The sequence below is a fragment of the Phalacrocorax aristotelis genome, chromosome 2 (genome assembly GCF_949628215.1).
Source record: "Phalacrocorax aristotelis chromosome 2, bGulAri2.1, whole genome shotgun sequence".
Lineage (NCBI taxonomy): Eukaryota > Metazoa > Chordata > Aves > Suliformes > Phalacrocoracidae > Phalacrocorax > Phalacrocorax aristotelis.
In genome coordinates, this window is record NC_134277.1 from 103,862,537 (window position 1) to 103,887,061 (window position 24,525).

General features: G+C 42.2%; 2 long non-coding RNA genes across 2 annotated transcripts; both read right to left on the reverse strand.

Moving 5' to 3' along the window:
- Window positions 1-7,648: 7,648 nt before the first annotated feature.
- Window positions 7,649-12,787, reverse strand: LOC142053931 (uncharacterized). The gene is made up of 3 exons (XR_012659376.1): window positions 12,230-12,787; window positions 11,080-11,270; window positions 7,649-10,330 (listed from the first exon to the last, which is right to left on the reverse strand). It is a non-coding gene; the product is annotated as an uncharacterized LOC142053931 (long non-coding RNA).
- Window positions 12,788-17,204: 4,417 nt separating this feature from the next.
- Window positions 17,205-23,675, reverse strand: LOC142053932 (uncharacterized). Its single transcript, XR_012659377.1, has 3 exons — window positions 22,791-23,675; window positions 18,308-18,378; window positions 17,205-17,363 (listed from the first exon to the last, which is right to left on the reverse strand). It is a non-coding gene; the product is annotated as an uncharacterized LOC142053932 (long non-coding RNA).
- Window positions 23,676-24,525: the final 850 nt, after the last annotated feature.

Genomic DNA, 24,525 nt, shown 5'->3' on the forward strand with positions numbered 1-24,525 from the left:
TCATTTGCCAGCTTTGAGAAAGATGCTAGGAAGACTTTCTTTTAGAAAGCAAAGAATCTCAATATGCTCCAGAAGAGCTGCAAAGAAAAGTCTTCCCATGGATTCCCATGTTGAAACACTCCCTGCAGTAGCTATACAAGCGTGCTTGGATAGTTAAGGAAAACCCACCAATCCAGACACTGCCAAATCACTGCTCACCAGCAGAGAACCAAGGAGGCACCTAAGGCCCCCAAGTGTCTGCCTTTCTTCCAACAGTGGTACGGTTCTCCACGCGACAAGGTTTTCCAGGTGTGTGCCCTTTTCTGCAGGACACACACCTCACGTCAGGTACTGGAAAGGTGTTGTGGTCCTGGTTTACCTTTAAGCTGTGCTGGCACTTGCATACGAGATATCCCGCCCACGTACCATGTGAGCCCCAGTCTGGTAGGTGTCCACATGGTATGGCTGATCCAGCTCTGAAAAATAGGAGGTCTGAGCACCTACCCGAGATGAAGCCAGAGGAAGGAGTTAAATTCAGCTCTTCCAATATGATTCAAATGCACACTTTTTAGAAGTGCCCTAGCCACAAAAATATGGGGACTATTTTTGAACATGGATATCGTTTTTTGAAGCTGCTGTGCTTGATAGAAATTATATTAAATGTAGTAGGAGCCAGAACTCAGACACCCTAATCCTGACTGGCCATCATAATCACTATACTTCAAAGTTATTTCCTTTCTCACTAGCTATAGTGCTTTCTTCTGCAACTTCTAGGGTCTCTGTTGCACAAAGAGCAGAGGCAGCCCAAGAGTCCTGTTAGCACAGAATTTGATTCACAGTTTCCCACTCTGCCACTGCTGCCTGATAGCACCTAAAGATCTGCATCTGGGCATCTCCAGGAGCATCCAGATCTTGATCCACTCATTCATACTGCCCGTACTTGATGCAGAAGGTATTCTTCACCTTCCAGAGCAGGCTCTGGGTCCTAGCTGAGCTCCAGATACTTAGCTGGCTCAGGAAACAGAGCACGAGTCTCCTCTCTCCATGCGACCATGCTAACCACTGAGCTAAACAGTCAGTTCAGGTTCACTCAGTCTGCCTGACCTAGTAAATGTTTGTAAATCCCACGCGATATGCATCAGCAAGAGACCTTGGAAGAACCCCACCCCTAAGCCAGTTACACAGCAAGTTGTGACAGCCCTTGGTGGCTCAGGCCAGGGATTAAGGACCACTGTGGCTTTCCCAGGTGAATCAGCAGAAGAAATTCCTTCAGAAAGGGTGCAATTACCTAGGCTGGAATTTACACCCAGCTCCCGCGAAAATTCCCATCCTTTATAATCATTGCCAGCCAGGACCTTGGTTTTGCACCTTGCTTGCACCCCCTTGAGAAGCAGCTGTACCAGCTTCCCCTCAAAACTCCTGCCTCACCCCAGCCTAGTTCAGGCTAGTAACTTCCACTGGATTTTTTAACCACATGTCATAGTACTATATAATTTTGAAAGCACTTTATAAATATTTTCAGTTGTACACCCCGAGGAAATACTCAGAGACCTTGAAAACTTTGTGCTTCCCTGCTCTGTCCCACGTGCCACGTGACCAATTTGAAGTACAAGTGTGAAAATGGTCCAGACCATCTCTAGACCTTCCCTGGCCCCATTTTCTTGAGACACAACTTTCTAGGAAAAGCATTTCCCTTTGGCAACTGCTGACCAAATGGATATGGCCTGCAGCAGGGAGCGATCGGATGCCTAACGCACTTTATGTAATCTCTGGGCCAGCCCTCTCTGTTTATATAGTGGTATTCTTCAGTGGGAGGTAGAGGAGTACCTAGGATCATGGAGAACAATAAAAATGGATGGAAAAGTATTATTTATATCTCACAACGAAATGTGATGAGATGAAAAACAGTCCCCCGTTCTAATCCCTGTGTTACTTTCAAAGAATCAACAAAATCTAATAAGCAGTTATTGCTGTACAGCTCTCTTACATTCCTAATGGAAATAGTTGTACAGATTTCAAAATCTCTCCCACTTCCTGAGCCTGAATAATCTTTGCTTTGAAGTACATTATTGCACGTATGTCAGTTTAGATGGGTTAGTGAGCTGGCATATGACACACGCTGGCAAAAGGGGCCAATGAAACGAAATGTAAAGTGGCATTAATTCTCATGAATAAGGGCCTGATTCAGCCCAAACACGTCTGAAACATGCCTAACTTTAAGCAGGCACTTAAGTGCCCTGCCGAAGGAGAAGAGGGGAATTGCTTCCTTGCTTGGAGTGAAGCACAGAGGTTTTAAGTGCTTTGTGGAACCCCAGCCTAAACTGATAGCATTGTAATTCTTGTTCATGGAGAACAAAAGCAAGCCAGTTTGGGATCACTCTGACCTAGATACTATCAGAGGTTAGCAAAAATGACTGGTCAGACCTGTCAGGACTAAACAGCTGCATCAAGCAATGGTGGGGTGGGGGGGGGTGGTCTGGGGGAAGGAGGGCACTGGAGTTGCAAATAGAGAGACAGAAGAGCAGGAGGAAAAGATGGAAAATGCGTGTCCTGAATACGTATGAATGTGTGTGTGTGTGTGTTCGCTGCAGCTGAAACTCGGGTCTTATCATTTGCATGTACACAGATCACCGGACATCTTTTGACCAACCTTATGGCATCATGACTCCCATGCTCTCAGCAGTCCTTGGGCTCCATTTACATAAATTACAATACAAAAGGATAATAGCCTGTTAGCAGACCCAGCATTGTGTGACATAGAAAGCACCAAAAGCAGGAGTATTTTCCTTGCCATCCTGTGCCCCTTTTCTGGACCAGGTGTAGCACCACTAGCAAAACGTGGTAGGGTGGCAGCAGTTTCTGACCTGATTGCAAAGCTAAGTAAAGCTAATTTATCATGGCAGGCTAATCAGGATGACAAGGTTGGGTAGGTGACATTCTCCAAAATCTCCAATTTGGTTGTTGGTTTTTTTTTTTTCTAATCCCCTTAGCAATTTATTTTCTGTATAGCAAAGTTTTCCTCAAGAATGTTCCAAAATATAGTCAAGGTTAACCATGCTGTGAGCTTATTCAATATTTATGATTCTTTTTTATTTGTACTAGGACTTTTTGGGGACTCCAAATAGTCCATTAATCAAACAGAGTGACAAAATAGGCCATTTGACAATTTCTACAGGGGCTGCATATTTTTTTTCTGTTCAAGAATAAAGAACCAACTTAACTTCATCAACAGTTCCTGATTAATTGTTACAAAGTGTCATCCATAAATTTTCCTTCGATCTAATAATCCTTTCAGAAGACTTAACAATATCCCCAGTGATTTGGGTTTTATTGAGGGCTGAGTTCCTGGAGAAGCAGTGACACAAATAGCTCAAGTGAACTGAGACACCTCCGTGGACAGTCTTCACAGAGTTGACAGTTCTGAAATACAATTATCAGTGTGATCTGCTTAAGAATTCATCATCAGCTCCTGCCTTCTAAAGACTTAAAAAAATACTGAGGCATACAAAGAAAAAGAGGTGATAAGAAGGCATCATTTTCTTCCAGCCTCATAACTGTAAATTGAAGAAAATTATTTTCTTTGCCTGCAGCTCATTGGCATATAGGCAGCATTATATTATAATTTCATAAGCATAAATCCTTTGAATAAATTTCAGAAGAATAACTGAATTAGAAATGCAAGTAAAGTATCTAAAAAACTTAACTGTACTAGGCAGGAAAAACTGGATGCGAGTAAAACTGGCATGGGGAGATTTACTGTCTGCCTGCTCATCCTCTGTCTGTGAAGGGAATACTCCCCCACTCCTCCCACTAACCGGATCCAGCTAAGGTAAATTTTAAGGAGGAAAAAAAATGTTAATTTCAACCATCATTTCCATACACAGCAGGAAAATGTGAATTCTAACCCACCTTGCTGCCTTCTTTTACAGGATTTCAGCTGTATTTCATCATTAATTAATCCTGGAGATACAACAGGCTTGGGGTTTGTTGTAATTATTGTTATTTGTTTATTTATTAGTAGTAAGCATATGGGAGATCAAAAGCATGCCTCCCAACTGTTCCCTAGCAACAAGTCACTCAGTTATTCACACAGAAGTCGCCAAACCTTCCCACAAAGTGAATCTGGGATGCAGCTCTCTCCTGTCGCCGTCCTTGCCTCATCCTATGGACCGAGGGATGCTGCGGATGCTGATGCTCTCCGATGTCTGGCCAGGTGAACTGCACAAGTGTCTGCTGGGCAGCAGAAATAACTCACCTTTTCTAGGAAGCCCTGGGGAAAGGTTTGATTTTATAGTTGCATCATAAGACGGTTGCAAGTCAAGAGATCAAAGTTAAGCCCTGGTATTGACTTTCTGTCCAATTTGGGCAAGTACTTGCTCCTCAGTTACCTGCCTGCCTTTGGGAATTTGAGCTCTCATCTCCCTGTGACTCAGCTACTGATCTTTAAAATGGGCATGTTAGTATCATATTCTCCACTACTTTTTTTTTTTTTCTTCTGCTTTGTCTGTTATGACGTGTATGCTACTGGAATGGTACATTTTCAGTTGACCGTGGTTGCTAAGACCACCACCAAATTTGGTGCAAAACTCCTAGGACTGCAACGGGAGAAGGTTCAGTGTGAACCTAAGCATGAGCTGCACTAATTACCACCCAAGATGCCTGAACTAGTGTGGAACCCCCACAACTGCACGGTTAAAGCCGTGTGTGTATTTCCACTTTGATCCATTTATTAGTTGTTCACAAAGGCAGTGCTAGCTCTGGGAGCAGCCTGGTGGAACTGCAGAGACTCTCTGTTCAAGAGCAAGTGGCTCTCTGTTCAGCTTGCTCCTGTCTGCAATGTGGATAACTGCATCATCTTCGCTGTTGCTCAAAGTTTTTCCTGCAGAATATACTGTGCCGCAGCACTTTCTGCATGGAAGAGAGGCAACGCTTCCTCCACTTCCCCAGCTGCCATGCAGACTTGAGCCAAAGTACAGCAACATGAACATGTTTTTAGTGTACAGGGCAATCATAGCCATCACAGGGCATAGTGCTTCTCTCCTATCTCCACCATGCTGTGTAAGTATTAATCAGTTACACCACACCTTGAATTTACTGCAGTTTCAACACACAAAACTTACACGTGTTGCACAATGTGGGCTGCTCAGCATGCATCAACCTGAAAGACCACAGGGGAAAACACAAGAAATAATTCTGTAATATTAAGTGCTATGGCTCATCGGTGGACTTAGTTAAACAGATTTAAGCAAGTGATGTAAAGTTTATATGGAACTTATGGTATGAATCAGATGACCTTTTAGACTAGACAACAGGAAAGTTAGGCTAAAGGGGATCTCAGGCAGTCATCTAGCTCACCTTGCTAATCTCTGTTGGGATCTCTGTACAGCTAAATTGGTCACAAACATGGAAAATATGGTTCCCCTTGCTCCCAATATTACTAGGAGAAACAGTGTGTATGTGGGGGGAATCAGCTTTCCTAAATAAACTGCATAAGCCCACTGGATGATTTCCAAGGACTCCTAACCCTTTTGAACCACAGAGAAGCTTCCCTGTAACACACTGGTCAATAGCTGTAAAGTGTGCTAGTCTCTAATGGCCCTTTCAGTGAGGGCTGCTTCATGCCAAGCTTCAAATCTGGTCCCTCAGAGACTTTAGCAGATGCACTGTTAGAAAAAAGAATCACAAAACAAATCAGTTTTCTTGATTCTTGGACTCTTCTCCCACTCAAGAATTAACTGAGTCGCTTTTATCTTGAACTATTAAAAATTTTCATTTTGCCAGAGACCAGGCCTGGAACATTTTATCCAGATAAGTAAAGCATTTGGAAAGCTCTGAGCAACTCAAAACAGAGGATTAGGATGGAAATGCTCAGCTATATACTACATACTTAGCTACTGCTCTTGCAGCTGCTTCTGTGGCCGTCTGGATCATGCACTCAGTGAACACGCTTTGTGTCTTTTCATTAGTTTCAGTGAGATTTGGAGGAAAGAGATCCCGCTGGCCCTGGCTTTGTGGTTTTCATGTGTTGTGCGTTCATGACCCCAAAAATAAAGGTTACCTACTTATTAACAACTCAGCAAATAATTAAGCTTAAATCAGTGCTTTCCCAGGTGAGTCAAGGGGGTGTACGTGTATTCACCACCTCACCAAAGCAAAATGATGGAAAAAGTTTTCTAGGCCTGTTTTTAATAGGGATGCATGGAGATGTGGCTCTTGTCTCCCGTCTTGCTTCCCTGTTTCTGCCCTGGCTTGATGGGCATATGAGTCTAGTAACTTCTCATGGTTTTAGCTTCCCTGAGGCCATTGGCATGGAGGCGGGTGTGAGAGGATGCAGCATGGCCTTAGACTGCATAGTATCTTGCTTGGCTTTTTCCCTTTCGGTCAATGAAGAGATAATTTGTATCCGTCCCTGAAATTTTCCCACCTGTGTCACTCCAGACTTTCATGCCAGGGTAGTATACTGGGAGTTGCTGTGGTCCACAGAGGAACTGGAGTGGACACTACCTACAGATGGAGATCCTCATTCTCTCATACGCAATGTGGACCCTTGCACTTCCAGCTCTGGGATCCGGGATTTCCACCTCCAGGATCAGATTAGGGGGTGGCTGTCACAAGGAGGTGAATTTGGCAGGCAATGAGAAGCCATCGCAAACTTTAGGTGCTGGGAGGTTCACGCCCTTGATGTGGGTGAACCAGCCTGTGAGTGGAGAGGGAGAGGAGCACTTCATAGATCAAGGTATCACTATCAGCCCGCCCTAGTCAAAACACACACATACAGACACAGGCAGGCATGCAAGCAGGGTTGGTGGAATAACTAAAGGATGGCAGACAGCCTTCTCCCTGCACACAAAGAGCAACACCTGACCCACGAGGCATCCCAGCAGTTATAGCCCTAACGGACACTACAGGGCACCTCTGTTCTCCCCTGCTTGGCACAGCCGCCTCCAAGCAAAGGTGTGAAGATTAGCAGGTGGGGTACATGGCTGAAAGCATGAGATATTTGTCATGCTACAAGTTGCCTTTTTTTTTTTTCCTGGGGAAAAATATTGTCACTTTTTTCATCAATTTAATTAGATACAATTTGTCTCAGCTTTTCTCTGCAGCATTTGTTTACTTTCTCATCAGGACCGACACAGGCCAATTAGTGTAGTGTAATTGTTTAACCTAGTCAGTGCGCTGCACTGGGTAGAAGACTGTGCTCGTTGAGAGGGAGGCAGAGATGAAGGAGCAGTCACAGGCTGCGGTGTGGTGCAAGCGCCTTCAGGAATTGCTGACACGACACCATCCCCTGGAAGCGCAAGTTGCTCTGACATCCCGGCAGCCCCGATTCCTTGTTCTCTGTCACCACTATCACGGTATGATCAATTCCCAGAGCTAATTCTTCAACTGCACTGTGCCCAAAGCGCTGCACAGCATTATCTCCTTCCTAGGATGCCCCCTGAAAGCAAAATCTACTGCAACCATAGAAACCAGAGGACTTAAGTGATGTGTCATGTACATGTGCCGTCTCTGTTTTCAGTACCTTTGCCAAGAACACAATGTGAGAGCCTGTAAGAAGGTTTATTTCATTCCTTCATCCCATACCTCTGTAAAGACAGACAGAAATCGGCCACAAAATAACCAGCTAAAGCTTGCTTCTCTCTCTGACGTTATGCAGAGCTGCCAGAGGAACAGGGCTGTTATTGCCACGAGAGGGGATGCAGGCAGGAAAAGGGTAGTGGGGCTGGTTCAGTGGGGAGTCCAATGCTGAGAGCGGCTTTTGCAGAGAGTGTTAAGGGGAAGAAAAGGCAGTAAGTGAGAGCCATATGACAAAATATTTAAAGTTGCTTCAGCTCTGTTGGTCTGCTTAAATGTTGATCAAATTTGTATAGTTGTGCCATGCCTTGGAAGCAGTTTTGCGCAAGCCTGGAAAAGCTGTTGACTTTTTTTTCTCCCCCTTCACTGTGCAGAGTAGGGGAGGAAAAAAAGACCACTCAGGTGGCCATGGAAAATATACACCAGCCTTGTTTGCCAGAGCTATCACAGCCACAAAAAAACCAAGGGTGTTTAAAAATGAAACAATAACTGAAGAGAGGAAGAAAATACCTTTCCTTTTTTTTTTTCCTTTTCCTTCTTTCTTTCGTTCTTTTAAATCAGACCGATGTTGTGATTAACTTGCATTCTGCAGCACAGTTGATGTGACAGTCAACCAAATTAATCCCATTATGCAAAATCCAGTTCACAAGTGTTTTTTCTTTTTTCTTTTTTTTTTTTTGCAAAATTATGTCAATTTTCCCATAAATTGGAGAGACCATGTCAGTTTTCTGTATTGCACATAGACACTACACAGTGCTGTATGTCTATACTCCTTTAATGCAGAAAGATACAAATTTTAGCTCAGTGGCACAAATTAAGATTCATAACTTTAATGCTGATGTTTTTGTTTACATGAGGCTTGTAGGAGAATTTCCATTAGTTTTGGCATTCATTTTCATTCTTGCATTTCATAACATACCAACTATTAAAAAAAAAAGTGAAGAGCTTTAAAGTTTAACCAACCAGTACCTGAAATAAAAATCCTTAATTATTTTGGTAACAGAAGCATGATTTTTCTCTCCCACTTTTTTCTCCCCCTTCTTGCCTTTTAAAGGAATTTGCTGCCTGTGGTAAACAAACCTCCTCGAGGCTCCCCATTGTGTGCGTGGTGTCAGGCGGCTGGAGCAGGAGACATTTCCACAACTGCTACCCTTTTAGCTGAATGTGGCCATGCAGTAGGTGGCCAAATCAGTTTGGCTTTCACTGAGATCTGTGAATTCCCTGCATCCAACCAACTTGTCAAATTAAAACCTTGCCTGCTCTGCGCTGAAGAACAGACGTGCGATGGAAGCTTCTTGCACTCTAGCCCTTTGTCACCAGCACGCTGAGCTCCCAACATCTGCTCGCTGGACTCAGCTTTTGCACCTTGTTCATTTATAATGCAGCGAACCTCAGCTTCCTCAGCACAGGAGCTAATGTGCCCCTGGTTTAAAAAAAAGAAAACCAGAAAAAGGAACGTCAGGCGGGGAGAGGAAGAGAAATTGAGGCTCTAATGTCTAAGTTCCTCACTGATTTGGGAATAAATATATTTTTAAGTGGGGGGTTTGTTGGATTGTACTTTTTATCCCAGTAATGCTTTCTTGTACCGTGAATTGTTGACTTTTTTTCTGTGCTTTAGATTTATTAGACATGTGTCAAGTTGTCAGCCTCCTACCGCTTGCATTTGTGTCCACCTTGCAAACAGCAGGGAAAAATATTTTTTCCCTTCTCTCTCTCTCTTTCTCTCTCTCCTGTGAATGTTCACTTCTTGGCAGCTCTGAAACAAATTTTGAGCAGTTGCTGTTCCTATTGATAGCAGTAGTTTGATGTTAAAAAAAGGGGGTTTTATTTTCCCCCAAGTTTCTGACATATACTGTCATATCATCTCACATCCTACCCTGATGCATCAAAACTAAACCAAACCAAACCAAGAAAAAAAAAGCAGAAAGAGGGGGAGGGCATAAACCAGCATGTTCACACAGCTCCTGAGCCACCGAAGAACACCCGCCCATCTGTTCACCATTTCAGTCCCTTTGTTCTATCTTTATTATATGTATTCTTCAATAAAATGAATTCCTGCTACTTTGACGGCATTTCAACACATGCCTCTTAGTCTGCGTTTGAACTGTCTGCAAGGATCTCCTCGCTCCCCTCCTCTCACTTGCCGTCAGCGGCTGAGCTGAGGAGGTACCTGCCAGACGAGCCGAGCTGGGGGGATGAAGCCTCCAAAGCAGCGAACTGCTCCCGGCTGCAGAACCGGGGTCTCCAGGAAATTGTTCCAGGTGGGGAATCCTGCAGAGATGGGCCCACGCACTGAGAATAAGATGTTGTTTGTTATGTGTTTGCTGCCATCTGAATTTTATCCATGCCGAGGCAACTCTGTAAGGGGCAGGGCTCTCTGTGCAGATAGGAGATATTTCTTTCAAGCCAACGGAACGAATGCTTGGTTTTGATATTTTTGCCCATTTTAAAGACCAGCTACAGATGTCCAGGTGTCTCATACACCAAAGTGTATGTATCTGCTTCAGGTGGCTAAATTTTAGCCACAACTCTCCCTAGCTGTTAGTACTTCCTTTCCTTTCCTGACTCGTCTCCTTCTGTTCCAGTCATGTACCTTCACAAATATTAAAATGTTCTATAGGAAGAACAGGTCTGAGAACCTAGCTGCCCACCTGGCTATGTGATTACCCGTCTCTCGTCATGCAACTGTATTCCTAGAAACAGACTGTCTTACGACAGATGATCAAGGACGGGATGGAAATGTCATTTCTGCATGTTACTGCCTTCCAGGTGCATCCTGTTGAGGAGAAACATGAACTAGGTGAAATGGGGTACCCCAATACACTTTGCTTTGGTTCCTATAACAGCAGCAAGAGAATTCAAGTCATTAAGTGTCAGGCAACACAGGCCTCGGTGACTTAGCTACAGAAGATTTGTCGCTAGGTCAGACAAGAGGGGCAACTGCTAGAAGGCAACACTCCAGTCTGCCTGATCAGTTTATTTTCTCTGGACAAAGAACCCTTAAACCAGGGACTGCCAGCCCCCAAGGAGCCAGGTCTGTTCTGCCCTACGTTCAGGTTCAGCAGCCTCTCACACCATCCCAGTGGCACCTTATCCCATGATACCAGGTACTCTCTCAGCCCCAGGGACACCAGTGCAATGGCATATGACTAAACCAACTCTGTTCCCATGCAGACCTTCCTGCCTGTGGGCAAACAGCCACTTAAGAAAGCTTTGCACTGTGCATGTCCCCAGAGTGGTGCAAACCGCAGAGCAAATGGAAATTGCTCTGATCCAAACACTCTTCCACACCTGGCATTTCATTACGCTGCAGATATGCAGCTCCAGAGGTGCGGGTAGCACTTCCCTTCCATCCAGAAGCACTTTGCACCCTCTGCCTGATGTCTTATGGTGGTGGCAGCTGTCTGGGGGTAGAGAGGACATGACCATTTGTTTAGCTACAATTAACATTCATCTGCTGTAATGATTCATAGGGTGATAAAGCAGTGATGAAATGCAACGTTCAGGCTCATCAGAATACATCACCTTCTATACGGCAAGTCAGAAATCCCTGCCATGGGAGAATCCGCAAGTGGTGGCGTTCTCCGTCCCCAGAGGCACATTCCTCCCCTTCCCAAATGCAAAAGCCTGGAAATGCCATTGCTGTGCTGACAGAAGGATTCATGCAGCATCTCTGTTTTCACTGCAGCTGAATTCGCTCCTGCTGTAGGTTGAGCCTGTGTGGAATATTATGAACATCTCCACATGTACATTACACCCCAACTCATTGGCTGCTATTTGCTCTGGAGACTAAACATTCGATCTGCCAGCAATCACATTATCGTGCCAGCCAAAATGCAAACCTGAACCATATGGGCAGAAGAGGGACCCATTGCTTCCACACTGCTGTCTCTATTCTTATCCCTCCAGTTCCCCGATGTTGAAATAGACCATCTATTTCCACATGATATTATGAAGCAGAGTAAGAAAGGAGCTATTTGAGAAAATTACTCTGTTTATTAAAAAATAAAAAGTCTCTATGAAAAATGTTTACCCACTGTTTACCCATCAAACATAAGGTTTCATGCACAGACACAAAAAAATGCAATAAAATAAATACAAGAAATTTAGAAATCTGTGCTGCAGATTTTGCCAAAAATGGAGCAACAGAAGCTCACCCTGCCTGAGGGAATGACTGACTGGCTGAGGATATATCCCATCAGAGCAAGCTGAGTTTAGGGCAAGCAACAGGGCAGACAAAGGGAAAGGTAAAGTATCTGTTAGAGAGGAGAAAATACAGTTTCATTAAGCTGGAGCTCATATAACTTAAATTAAATTCGCAGCTGGACTTTCAAAGTCAGCCTCTGCAGCTCTTGGTGCACTTTTGTACACACTGCTTGAAATCTCGTTGTGCAGAAAGGTAACAGAGCCCAGCCCTGGCTTCTGTCGTGTCCTGTTTATTTTTATAAGTAGTGTTCACAGGTAGCTGGAAGAAGTACTGTGCCGTGGCATGCTGTGCCATGCTGTGCTGTAGCACAGATCATTCCAGCTGCGAGGGAGCTACTGGGAGAAATGGGGACGTGCTGCTGAATGGGACAGGGCCCTGGTACCAAAGGACATGGAAAAGGCTGAGGTACTCAATGTCTTCTTCACATCAGTCTTTGTTGGGAAGGTAAGGGAAACAAGGAGGACTTACCCTCAGTGCAGGTTGGGGAACGTTTAAACAAACTGGACAGACGAGACCATGGGCCCTGATGAGATGCACCCAAGTGTTGGCTGGTGTCGTTGCCAAGCCACTCTTGATTGTCTCTGAAAGATCATGGTGACCAGGGGAGATTCCTGAGCACTGAAAGAGCACAAACGTCACTCCTATTCAAGGGCAAGAAGGAGCCAGGCAACTACAGGCAGGCCAGCCTCACCTCAATCCCTGGCAAGGTGATGGAGCAGCTAATCCTGGAAACCACTTCTAGATATTTGAAAGATAGAAAGGTGATCAGGAGCAGGAAGCACAGATTTATCAAGGGGAAATTATGTCTGACAAACCTGGTAGCTTTCCATGATGAGATGATGGGCTTGGTGGGTGAGGGGAGAGCAATGGATGTGGTTTATCTCTAGTAAGGCTTTTGACACTGTCTCTTGTTAACATCCTCACAGACAAGCTTGTGAAGCATGGGCTAAATATATGAGACAGTGAGGTGAATTGAAAACTGACTAAAGTGATGGGCTCAAAAGGGTTGTGATCAGCAGATTGAAGTTCATCTTGAAGCCAGTCACTAGCCAGTCCTAGGGCTGACACTGGGACCAACACTATTTAACCTCTTCATTAATGACCTGGACGATGGGACAGAGTGCACTTTCAGCAAATTTGCAGATGACACAAATAGAAGAACTGATTGACAGACCAAATGGATGTGCCGCCCTTCAGAGGGACCTCAACAGGCCAAAGAAGTGGGACAACAGGAACCTCATGAAGTTCAACAAAGAGAAAGGCAAAGTCCTGCCCTGGGGGAGGAACAACCCCATGCACTAGAACACCCTGGTGATTGACCATCTAGTAAGCAGCTGGCAGAAAAGGGCCAGGGGGCCCTGGTGAACAAGTTGACTATGAGCCAGCAATGCACTTTTGCAACAAAGGCGGCAAACAGTGTCCCAGAATGCATGAGGAAGGGCTTTGCCAGCAGGTGTAAAGGGGATGATCCTTCCCCTCTACTGAGCACCAGTGAGAAGACAACATCTGGAGTCCTGTGTCCAGTCCTGGGCTCCCCAGTACATGAGAGACATGGACATTCAGGAGTCAGTGCAGTGATGGGTCACTAATGTGACTAAGGGCGCAAAGCATCTGGCATGTGAGTAAAGGCTGAGAGAGCTGGTCCTGTTCAGCCTGGAGAAAAGGAGGCTCGGGGGATCTTATCAATGTCTATAAATACCCAATTCAGGGATTAAAGCAGACAGAGCCAGGCTTTTCTCAGTGGTGCCCAGGAGTGGGACAAGAGGCAATGGGACAAACTGAAATACAGGAAATTCCACCTAAACGCAAGAAAAAGCTTTGCTTTTTTTTTCCCCTGTTACGGTGACCACCACTGGCACAGGTTCCCAAGAGAGGTTGTAGAGTCTGCATCCTTGGAGATATTCAAAACCCAAGTGGACATGACCCTGAGTAGCCTCCTGTATCTGTCCCTGCCTGAGAAGGAGTTTGTCTCCAGAAGTGCCTTCCAGCCTGAGCTGTTCCTGTGGTCTTGTAACCTGCATATGACTCCAGCTTTTTGGGACCATAGAAAATATAAATCTACATCAGATACAAGATTGATCCAGACCAGCACCTGGTGGTGGCTTTTGGCAGATTCTCTGGAAGCTAAATATTCATCATGCACACAGAACCGAGAACTTCAGTGTTAATATTCAGACTTTCAGGTCTTCCCAAATCTTCAGGGGAAGCTGGACCTTAAAACTTTTCAAGGATCTGGGCCTTGGAGCGTGATCAACATTTCACCAAAGTTTGAGACTATACATTGACTTCCTTGGGCTTTGGATCAGGCAGTCTCTTAATGGTCGTTTCCTCTGGAAAAAAAAATGCTGGAGGAGAACTGCAATCTTTCTGTTTAAAATAGGTAAAAATTAATGCCAATCAGGTAATACAGATGTGTGCACCCACATAGAGACAAGTTCTTTCTCTGAATACAGATCTTAAATTACTTGTAGCGGTATTTGAAAAACAAGTGAGACATATCTCAGACTCAGGAGATATGCTTGAAACCAGGCAAAATTGATTTTTTTTTTCATATTCACTGCCAGATATTGCACAGTTACATGGCTATATGCAGATAGAAGACAATGTGCATCTTATCATGCCAGTGATAGATTCCACACTGGCTTTAAAGGAATAAATCATTAATTTAAATAATGGATTTTCTGTTTACAACACAGGCCTTTAAAAATATTTCACTCCCAGCTCAGCAGAAAGAAAAAAAGGCCTTTTAATATATGGGCCAATCTGATAAATGATTCTATATGTATGTAGGCATGATTGTAGTCTGTTTAATTTTGTTTGCTTGTTTTTTATTTAAATCAGTAGTAGTTTTGTCAACGGTGCATTGTAGACAAATGCAAAAGGTTTAAAGAGAAATTAAAAGACAAACAACATTTCTCCCTCTTTTCTCTACATGTAATGACATATTTTGAAGCTCTGGTGAGCAGGAAATGGGATTCCAGCTGGTGCCAGCTGCCACCAAGGTTCTGTACAGCAGTGCTGTTCAGCACCTGCAGAGCCTTAATCCTGACACAGGAGACCCCAAAATGATAATTATTATAATAACAATAACTAATTGTCTCCTTATTGTGGACCCCAAATTCTGCCAACATTATTTACAGGGTCTGTTGATTCCTGGCTGGAAAAAGGAACCTTCTGAGGTAGGGATATCTAAAAATGTCCATGTCCTAACATGGTGGAACCTTGTCCTAAGCCCAGACCTTTAAAACTGTGTAAGTAATAATGAAAATAAAGTAGCAATGAAGACCAAGACAGATGTTGTCCCAGAAGTATCCTGGGACAATGTTATTAAGCCCTAGAACAAATCCAGAGCTGAGGAGTTTCAAAGATGAACTGTGGGTCTAGATTGACAAAACTGTGAGCATTTGCAGAGCAATTTTTTTAGAAGCAGCCAGACAGGTCCATGTGGCTTTGAATTCAAATTAGACTAAAAACCTAAGGGACAGGTTCAGAGGAAGATTTGATCAGATATCCTTACTCATGAAAAAAATGAGGAGCTTAAATCTGAGGTCCATGGCTTGAACCTTTTTATTATTTTAATTAAAACTAATCTGTTTGCATCCTCCTACATGCTTATTTCATTGCCAGGATCTGACTGGGAACATTAGACTAAGTGAATCAGACTGCTTGGTGATTATCCAACTGGAATATTATATTTCTCTCTTGTTGCCATATCTGTAGTTTAGTGGTCTTAAGATGAGGCATGTCATCCCTCTTAGGGTGCCACAGAAAGGACATTTTTAGAATGAGGCAGTTGGAGGTAGGGGCAAGGAAGTAGAAAATGATACTCATGAAATATTCGTCCTCTTCAGAAGAAGTCCAAAAGAGTAGAGAAACTGAGTAATCACCGTTCTAGCTAAACAATTTTCTAGCATTTGATTGATGTTTAGTTTCACAGAGATGGGAAAGACAAGTAAACAAGTCTATTCCCTGACTCGTCATATGATGCCTCTGAGCATCTTATCAAATGCTAATGATTAAGTTAATTTAGTAAATATAATCAAGAAGTCCACCTTTGTCTATTACTAGCAGTTCTGTTATTCATTAGCCCTTTACCTCTTGCAGTTAGGAAACATTGCCCTTAGTTGTGTCTTTTTAAAAATATTAACTAGAACAAGGATTAAAACGGGCCAAAGCGAAGGACCACCCATGAAAAGAGGCCTTGAAGATTTCCCCCAGATGAATTCAAGCAACTAAGCAAACTTCTGATAGCTTCCAATTTAGACAGAGTCATTTGTGAGAAATGAGAAAACACCTGGTGAACAAAGTCAACTGGCTGAGTGACTGCTCTGAAGAACAAAAAAAAGCACAAAAATTTGCCTTACCCCAGATTTTGCCTCTGTGCAAAGGAAAGGAGAGCAGCACTTATTTGCAGGTCAGATAAACAGCACTCTGAGAACTCTCTGCTGTGATTGAGATATTCCCACATTGCTTTTCACTATGTGCTTAAACACAGTTTAAGCAAATATTCCAGAAAATTGCATCATTCCTGAGACTGTTAAAAAAAAAAAAAAGAAGCAAGAGCAAAAGCTGTGTGGACACAGTCAAAATAAATTAGCTTACTATTTGATTATTCAATTAATATCCAACGACCTTAATTAATTAACATTCTTTTGGGGGAAGAAGGTGTAGCCTTCCTGATTAAAAGCATTTATCCTGCACAGAGAACACATAGGCATGCTGCTGCTCAGAATCCTCCTGAATTTGGAGCCTAAGAAAATTCCTTCATTGCCTTGTAGCCGTTTGAATCAGGTTGGAAATACCCACTCATGGGCATTTGTGACAACAGAGAGACATCTGCATGGGGTCTCAGACTGCTAGAGAATGCAGACCACATCTGTCTGAGGGATCATTTCGGTGGAAGCAGCTAGATACAAAGAATGTCGCTGGCCATTTGTGTATGTGGGAGATGAATTTACACAGAGTTTACATGAACTCTCTTGTTTGGATTTTTCCTTTATCTGTAGGCAGATTCAAACGGAAGTATTGCCTGGCTTGAAACAGGAGACTCAGTAAACATATCCCTCAAAATTTTCATTCTTAATGTATCAGTAGCTTTTCAGTTCATTACAGTGTTATTAGTCGGTCTTCATAAAAGAGCTATGCATCTTTATTAAAAATGGAAGTTCACATCATTTTATGTTCCCATAAAAATGGGTGGTGGTAGCTTTGATTAATTTCTTCACGTACAGTGAACTTTACAGCAAATTGGACAGTGTAATTCAATTCCTATTTCTGTGGATTTTTTTTTGTTGGTAGAAAATTGATATAATTCATATGTAATCGTATTGCCTTTGCAAGAGATATTTAAGAAATAATATCCTGAGGTAATGATTGCATGGCTTAATTATTAATATCATACTTTCAGGCACGACAGTGTGCACTCCTTTTATCAAGCTTGGCTTCTATCAAAAAAATATTTCCCCTATCCACAGTTTGTTACTTGCTGTAGAGCGTATCTGAATTTTATACATACATGCATATAGATGTGCATGGAGTCAGAGTGCCCGATACTAGCATGCTTCTCTTCAGAGTGAGTTCCAGTTTTGGAAAGGGTGGATGGCTAAAGAATAAAAAGAAAGCCAGCTCAGTAGCAGAGCAGAATGTACGCATGGATTTCAAGGAAGCTGGGAGGGCAATTTTGAAACTGTGTTTATCAGAAATGGTGATTTGCTGTCTTAGGGGAACTACTGAATCCCTAAGGAAGCTTAGCTAGCCACAAATGGACCACACTAGGAAATCCAAGGGACAGCCCAGTATCACTGGGAGATCTAGAAGCTCCATGTTCCCTTAGGCTATATGAGAGGTCTGGTTAGGTCTTTTTAATAATCAGATTATCCCAGTCTGCTGGGTAATCTTTAGAGATGTTGGGAACTGACTGTTCCTGTATTTACAGTTCTGCCTTGAGGGATGGAGGAAAACTCTCCCTCCAATCAGAGACAATGCAATATATCATTATTTCTCTGTTGTTTTATGTTTAAGCCTCTGTTGGTATTGAAAATTGCTTTCCTCTACTTCCTGTCTTATCTTTCTGTGATTACTTCATGAGGCCAACCCACTGAAATAAGGGAAACCTTAAACTGCAGCAGCCACACAGAGAGTGTGTTCACAGACAACGTTCATAGGTGATGTTTGCCATCATCCCATTTTGTCTTACTGCTGAGGCAAACCCCTCCAACCAAGGCTCCCTTGAAAAACTGGACTACACCTGTTATTTTTACTGAAGATGACGGCCTTCCCAGCATAATTTGATAATTGTCTGATGATGTCAACCACCTCAGCGGGATCCTTTTTCAACATAGACCAGAGAAAATCCAGTGAACGTATTTACTGAAGTTCAAATTATAGAAAGAAGTACCTATACAGAGATCTGGGAGACATACTTCATCATAAAATGGGTTGATGTGACAACTCATCAACTATACAGACTATTTTTTAATACAGTAGGTAAGATTTGTATGTGGAGATCAATCCCAGGAGATCTTATAGGACATTCCTCTTACTTACATTTTCATCAACCAATAAATGCATTTGGGTGAAGAGACGATCTTGCAATGTACTGTGTATTGCTGGTGAACCTACAAAAAAACACAACCAAAACAAACCATAAGAAACACTGTCTTAACCAGGCCCAAAATGCTCTGTTAGAGGGATCGTCTTTAAAGGGCACGTGTCAATCTGTGCTATCAAAACTAAATGGAGGGGGAAAAAAGAGAATTGCAAGCAGATAAATGCTAAATCATGCAGGTATTTACAGATCAGGACTGACAGCTGTAAATGAACCTGAAAATCAATTAGAAAGGAAGACATTCCTTGGAGGACACATGCCTTAGGTTCTGGCTGTGACTGAAGTTGAGTCCATAGGACTTCTAAGTAGACTTCAGGGGCAGGATCAGACAGAATGGGTCACAGCAATACTAGGTGGAAGGGTTATTTCCAGCCTTCATCCCCATAGGAGTGGCATACTGTCTAACCACACTCAGATAAACAAGGTAGAAGAGAATGAGAATTTTAATGCCTCGGAGTTCCCAACAGATCAATCCCATATGAGTGTCTTTAATATCTGTTGGACATTTGTGGAGCCTCTTCTCAGCAGCAATGCTCTGCGTGTCAGAATACCACAGAGCTGAATGCAGGTGGAAAGAGATCTTCCGTCAGTCCCTCTGATTCACCTGAGCTTCAGCTCACAGTAATTAAGGAGTTTATTGAGCTAACTAGAAAAAGTCATGAATAAATGATATAATTCAAAGACATGCATTTATCATACTCATAGTAGGTTATATTATTTACTTATTTCATATTCCACTTGATTGTGTTTGGAGTTTATATAAATTTCTGTGTTCAGATATAAACTAGTAAGTGAAAAACTATAAAATTGTGACCATGTTAGACCTGAGAAATAAAGAAATATATATGCTCGCCTTCAAAGTATCACTCTGGTACATTTTGTTATTAAATTCTGTTATTCTGAGAAAGACTATAAGTAGCAAAATGCCAGGCAATACCCAGCATATCATATTTAAAGAAAACACAACCTTTTCTCTCGTGCATACTGGAACTTCACAGTTTGTGGAAATCTTTTATTATTTTAAGATAGTAGCTCTTGCTTTCTGTTCAAAAGGAATTTTCTTATGCTGGCATATTACTCAAAGTGTTTATAATAAGGATAGTGAAAGTTTTTATTGTCCACATGAGCTCCTGACAACTCGATCTTTCCAGAGACTTCCTGATCCCTTAAAAGCAAAAATCTTCCAGCCTCAGACCATGGACATCTGGGGTTTGTGAACTATTTTCAAAGAGTCTTTAAAAGGTATGGGAGAAAAGCAAACCAGTTGTCAGGAGACTTAAAGTCAGTGTATAGGTCCCAAACCTCTACTGGAAAATTTGAAGGAGGTTGAAAACCACAATTAGTTTAGGTGTTTAAGTATAATTAAGGCCTCGTTCTTTTCTTGCTTATATCAGTGTAAGTTAAAAATAGCTCCCTTTAAGGCAATTGGTGTTGTCACTCTGAGGTAGAGCAGCTTAGCTGTGCCATCACATCCATACTTGTAATGTTTTATGGTAAGGTAAGGCTTGTCATGCCAGATAAGACAATTAGTTCCCCACATCCTGTATCTGGTGCCTAATACTAACCACTGCTTGTTGCATTAGAAGAAAATCACTGTTTGTGCAACACTGCACAGGGGGAGACAAATTCCTTCCAGCTTCCTGTGGTAATCCTCTTATGCCAGAGGCAGAATATATGATTAACTTTTGATAAATATTTTTTCCTCACTTATTTCCTGACTCTTCCACTCATTGTGGCCCCAAATCAGCAAGGTACTTAAGCACATGAGCAGTCAACACTGGTGCTACTCAGGTTCCTAATGTTATACATGTGTGAGGTCTCTGTTGAATCAGTTTCTGGGTTGCCATTAAATCCAAGTATAAAGATATTAGTGGAGATCCTCCATACAGCAGCTCAACGCCACAAACACATATGATAAAATGAAAGAATATACTTTGTTCTTAATATGTCTTATTTTGTAATGAACCAAGATCAGACAAAACATGGGTTGTACTGACCATTTTACACATGGATGATGCATCTCAACAAATTAATCAGTTTGAATTCCCTGAAATCATTGCTCTGATATTGGTGATGGTAAAAGCCTGTGTACTTAAAGTGATAAAATTACTGTATGTAACAGAGCAGAGCACTGATCCTGAGTTTGGCATGTAATAACAACAAAATCAACATGCAAAAATACAATAATGCCATGCTATGGCCAGTTCTGCCAGATCAGGAGGAATTAAGTTCAGAGGACTGTTTAGGCAGCATAGTTTCTCCCCTGTGAGAACTGTGTAGGGAGAGCTCTTTAATACACAACGCACCGAGCGAGTTGCTTAATAAGACAAAAGACAAATAAATAAGATTCATGTCGAGAGAGGTAGAAAGCAAAGACAGATGAACTGGGAAAACCAGGTAGGACGTTAGAAGACATCTTTAACTTGTACACGATGGACTACTTCAGTTCTCTAGGAGAAAAAAATCAGAATCTGAGGGATCTTCTTTGTTATTAGTACTGTTTCAGAAGCCGTTTGTAAATTGGATATAAGCACTTGCCAAATGTGAGGGGAGTGGTTTCCACTTTGGCCTTTGTGCTTGTTGTTTCTGCACTGGCAACAGAATTGAATTCATAGCAGCAGCAAAACAAAGACAGTTCTGAGTTATACTGTAATTCACTGCAGGAGATTTATGAATATTATTTTCCTGTAAAATCCAGCATTTTTCGCTTTACTACTTGTAACCTGTAAGTGGCATAAAACTGTGTACCTAGCAGGATTTCCTATTGCAGTGAGTGCCAAACACCAGTGTAAGAACAGCACTACATGCACATGTGGTTATACAGTATGCATAAATTTTGCCTTTATGTTTAACTTGTCTAATCAGCTCACCATATCAAAACTTAATAAGTAGCTGCTTCTCATTTAAAGGTCTAGTAAAACTGCAATTACTATGGCTGTAAGATGCCTTGTTTCGAAAAGAGCATTAAATAGTTTTATAGATATGGTTAGAAGCACTTGTGTAGTTGTTTTTATGAAAGTGAATGAGTTCATTAATAATGGCAGTCAGAGACAGAAATATAAGTTGGAAGTTGGTGAAGTATTCTGCTTTTGCATCCCTTCCTTACAAGCCATCCTTAAAGTGTGAGCCACTTCTGCCTCCATGCATAAAACTGGACACGGCTAGACCCCAGGAACATGCCCAGAGGTGATATTTTGTAAGCTACCCTTCTTCACAGGGGTAGAATTGAAGCGCCTGATTATAATTTCTACCTGGTTTTCCACCAGGAAAAAATGAATTGTCGTCAGTGCAGTTACTCTGAATTTAATTCAAAACCATGACCTGAAGCCTCTTTCGCACAGTGAGACTATATTAAAAAAAAAAAAAAAAAAAGTCTTATTATACTCATGAACTAATGAGCTATGCGTCATACCATGTGTGCTGGGGGACTGGCATTGCTCTTCAGCCATGGTAACTGCGAGCAAGACACCTGATTCGGAGATGAACTAATTGGAGGCCACAGAGCAGAGGGTCTCACTGCTCCTCTGTACGGCTGGCTGCATAGGCGTCAGGGATCTTCCCATCGGCTTCCATGGATTCTGGTCCTGACCCCAGGGAGACCCATCTTTCTTTTCTCTCTGTAAAATTTGGGAAGTGGGTACCCTGCCTAATTAGGGTTCAAGCTCCCATGTCACATTCTCTTCTATTAACTCCTGCAGGGAACCTGAAGCCAGCACCAAGCCCAGAGCAGAAAACTTCCTGCCTCCAGTGTGCACCAAAGGGAAACCATCGTTTTAGATATTCGTACCTTAAATTAGACTTCTCTGCATCTCTACAGACACTGTTGGCCAAATCTGTACATTTTTTTTTAAAATGTATTTTTTGAAAAAGGAAATCTCAGATTTACTGTAAATGCAGACGAGGGAGGAAAGAGCAGATGGGCAATGTTTAAGTTACAAACCTAAGGGAAGCTTTTTCATACAAAACTCTTAAACTGCAGCTCTTAAAATAAAGAAAGATTTTCTGTTTTCCACAGTGACTCACTAAACCTTTATTTAGACAGTTGGTAAAAACACCACATCACATAATTCACTGTTTCTTTTTTTTTTTTCCTTTTTTTCCCCCCTTTTTGCTCAGCTGCAGTTTAGAACTATGATGTTTTTTCCTTTTAAAGGGAGGCAGGAATCTACATTAAGGCATTTTGCCTTTTATTTTTTATTGGCAATCTAAATGTAGTTTGGAGTGGCTAATATTCCTGCTCAGACCCACAGCACAGCACCCTCTGGTGCGCATATTAAACGGGAGCATTAGAACTGTTAAGAGGGTTTTGTTCATTTTGTGGCAGACATTTTTCAGAGATGAGTTTTCTTACTCATTCAGAAATTCAAAACCAAAAAAGCGGGCCCCCAAACATAATGATTTGGAACAAATAGATCATCTTACCCTTCGAGCAACTCTCTTCACATGCTTCTTGCAAGAGCTCTAGTTGTTGGACAACTTCCTTTCCACATAACTGGTTCATGATGATCATTTGTCTTCAGAAAGGCTGCAAGTTGCATAGTAGCTGCTCTTTGGTGTCAGTCAACCTGCTGCTGGGTGGTAATGAACAACCTTCCCCACCAAAAGCCAATAGCAACTGAAAACACTCAAATTTTGGAAGCAGTGCTTAAAACCGACAGTGGATTTTCATGCAAGGCTGTGGAGGTTTCTCCCGGGACATACTTATGGACTTCATGGGACTTTGCCAATTGATCACTGCTAGCCTAATTCCAGGAAATTTTGAGCATTGCAGTTTATTTCTTGAGAAATTAATTGAGGGTGTGAGCACTTCACCGCATACAGCAAGCATACATAAAATTATGCAGGTTTTTGTCGAACAGGTAAAGCACTGTTAGAACAGGTTGCTTTAAGGTCTCATCTAATGGTTTCTGGGCCTCCAGATTTCTGTTGTAGGAGCTACTTATGGAAGTTGCACCTCCAGTCATTTTCCTTGCTAGAACATACAGTCACATTGCCAGGGTTTATGGCTCCTTGAATGCTAAAAACAAGCTTAAGTTAACCATTAGCTTGCAGAATAAGCTCAGAAATGAAGACAACTCAAAAAGACACGGGGATCCAAGTGCCTGCGCAAGAAGAACTTTGCTCCTTGCATTAGAAGTTATTTTAGTTAAAATTAATTTTATTTTATTTTTTTAAATCTTCTCAGAGATACTGCATTGGTCCCCATGGGTCTCTTTTCTCCATAGCGGTGTGTTTTCTGCTCTTCTACATTTAAAGCCAAATTCTGCCACAGACAGTTGAGTTCAGTGACTGAAGAGAAGAGCTGCACATGATTATCTAAGGAGATAATGTGAACTTTGGACATCTGATGATTTGGTACATTGCCTGTTAGGCAATTGGAGGGACTAGCTCTGATAGAAGACACATGGGCCTAGTGAGACACTGAGAAAATACAGAAAATGTATAAAAAGTTAACACATTAGAACAGTTTAAGAAAGCAGGAAATAGCCTTACCTGAAGGAATACCAGCCTGCCAGAGATGTTTAGTAAAACCTAAAAACTGCTTAAAAAAAAAAGGAGGGGGGGAGCTCTTTTACTAGGAAAACAGCAAATTTTCATTGCCCATTTGGAAAAGCTGATAACCTTTCCCAGAAGCTTGATGTGCCCCTTCTTCCTTGTGAAAAGCCATGCTCATTTGCAGAAATCATCAAATAAAAAAGGTTCCATTTCTGGGTAGAATATGAATATTTGTGGTACTAACATCTGTGGTGGCCTTTCAATTTACTAGACCAAAAGCAAAAAACAGGAGGAATTGGGCCAGTCTAGTGGTCGAGAGTCTTTATGGCTTCCAAACCACACAAGGCCTCACTTGTGTTGTTTGCATTAATTTTTTACTTAGGGTGGTTCCAAGAAAAAAAAAATCTGGCTTTTTCTTAGAAGTAATATATCCAAGATATGATGCTTTTATGAACTACTGCACATCATATCTCTTATTTGTTTGCATTTCCCAAGATGCTTGAGTATTATCTTCAGCATTTCAGATACAATATATGTAAAGCCTACAGATAAAAACTCAGAAAGTCATATTGGCCTGAAGGGTGGGCAAGCAGCAGAGTGGGAAATCCGAACCCCTTTGGTCTGCAGGTATCTAAATCCTCCCCACCTATAGGTGCCTCTG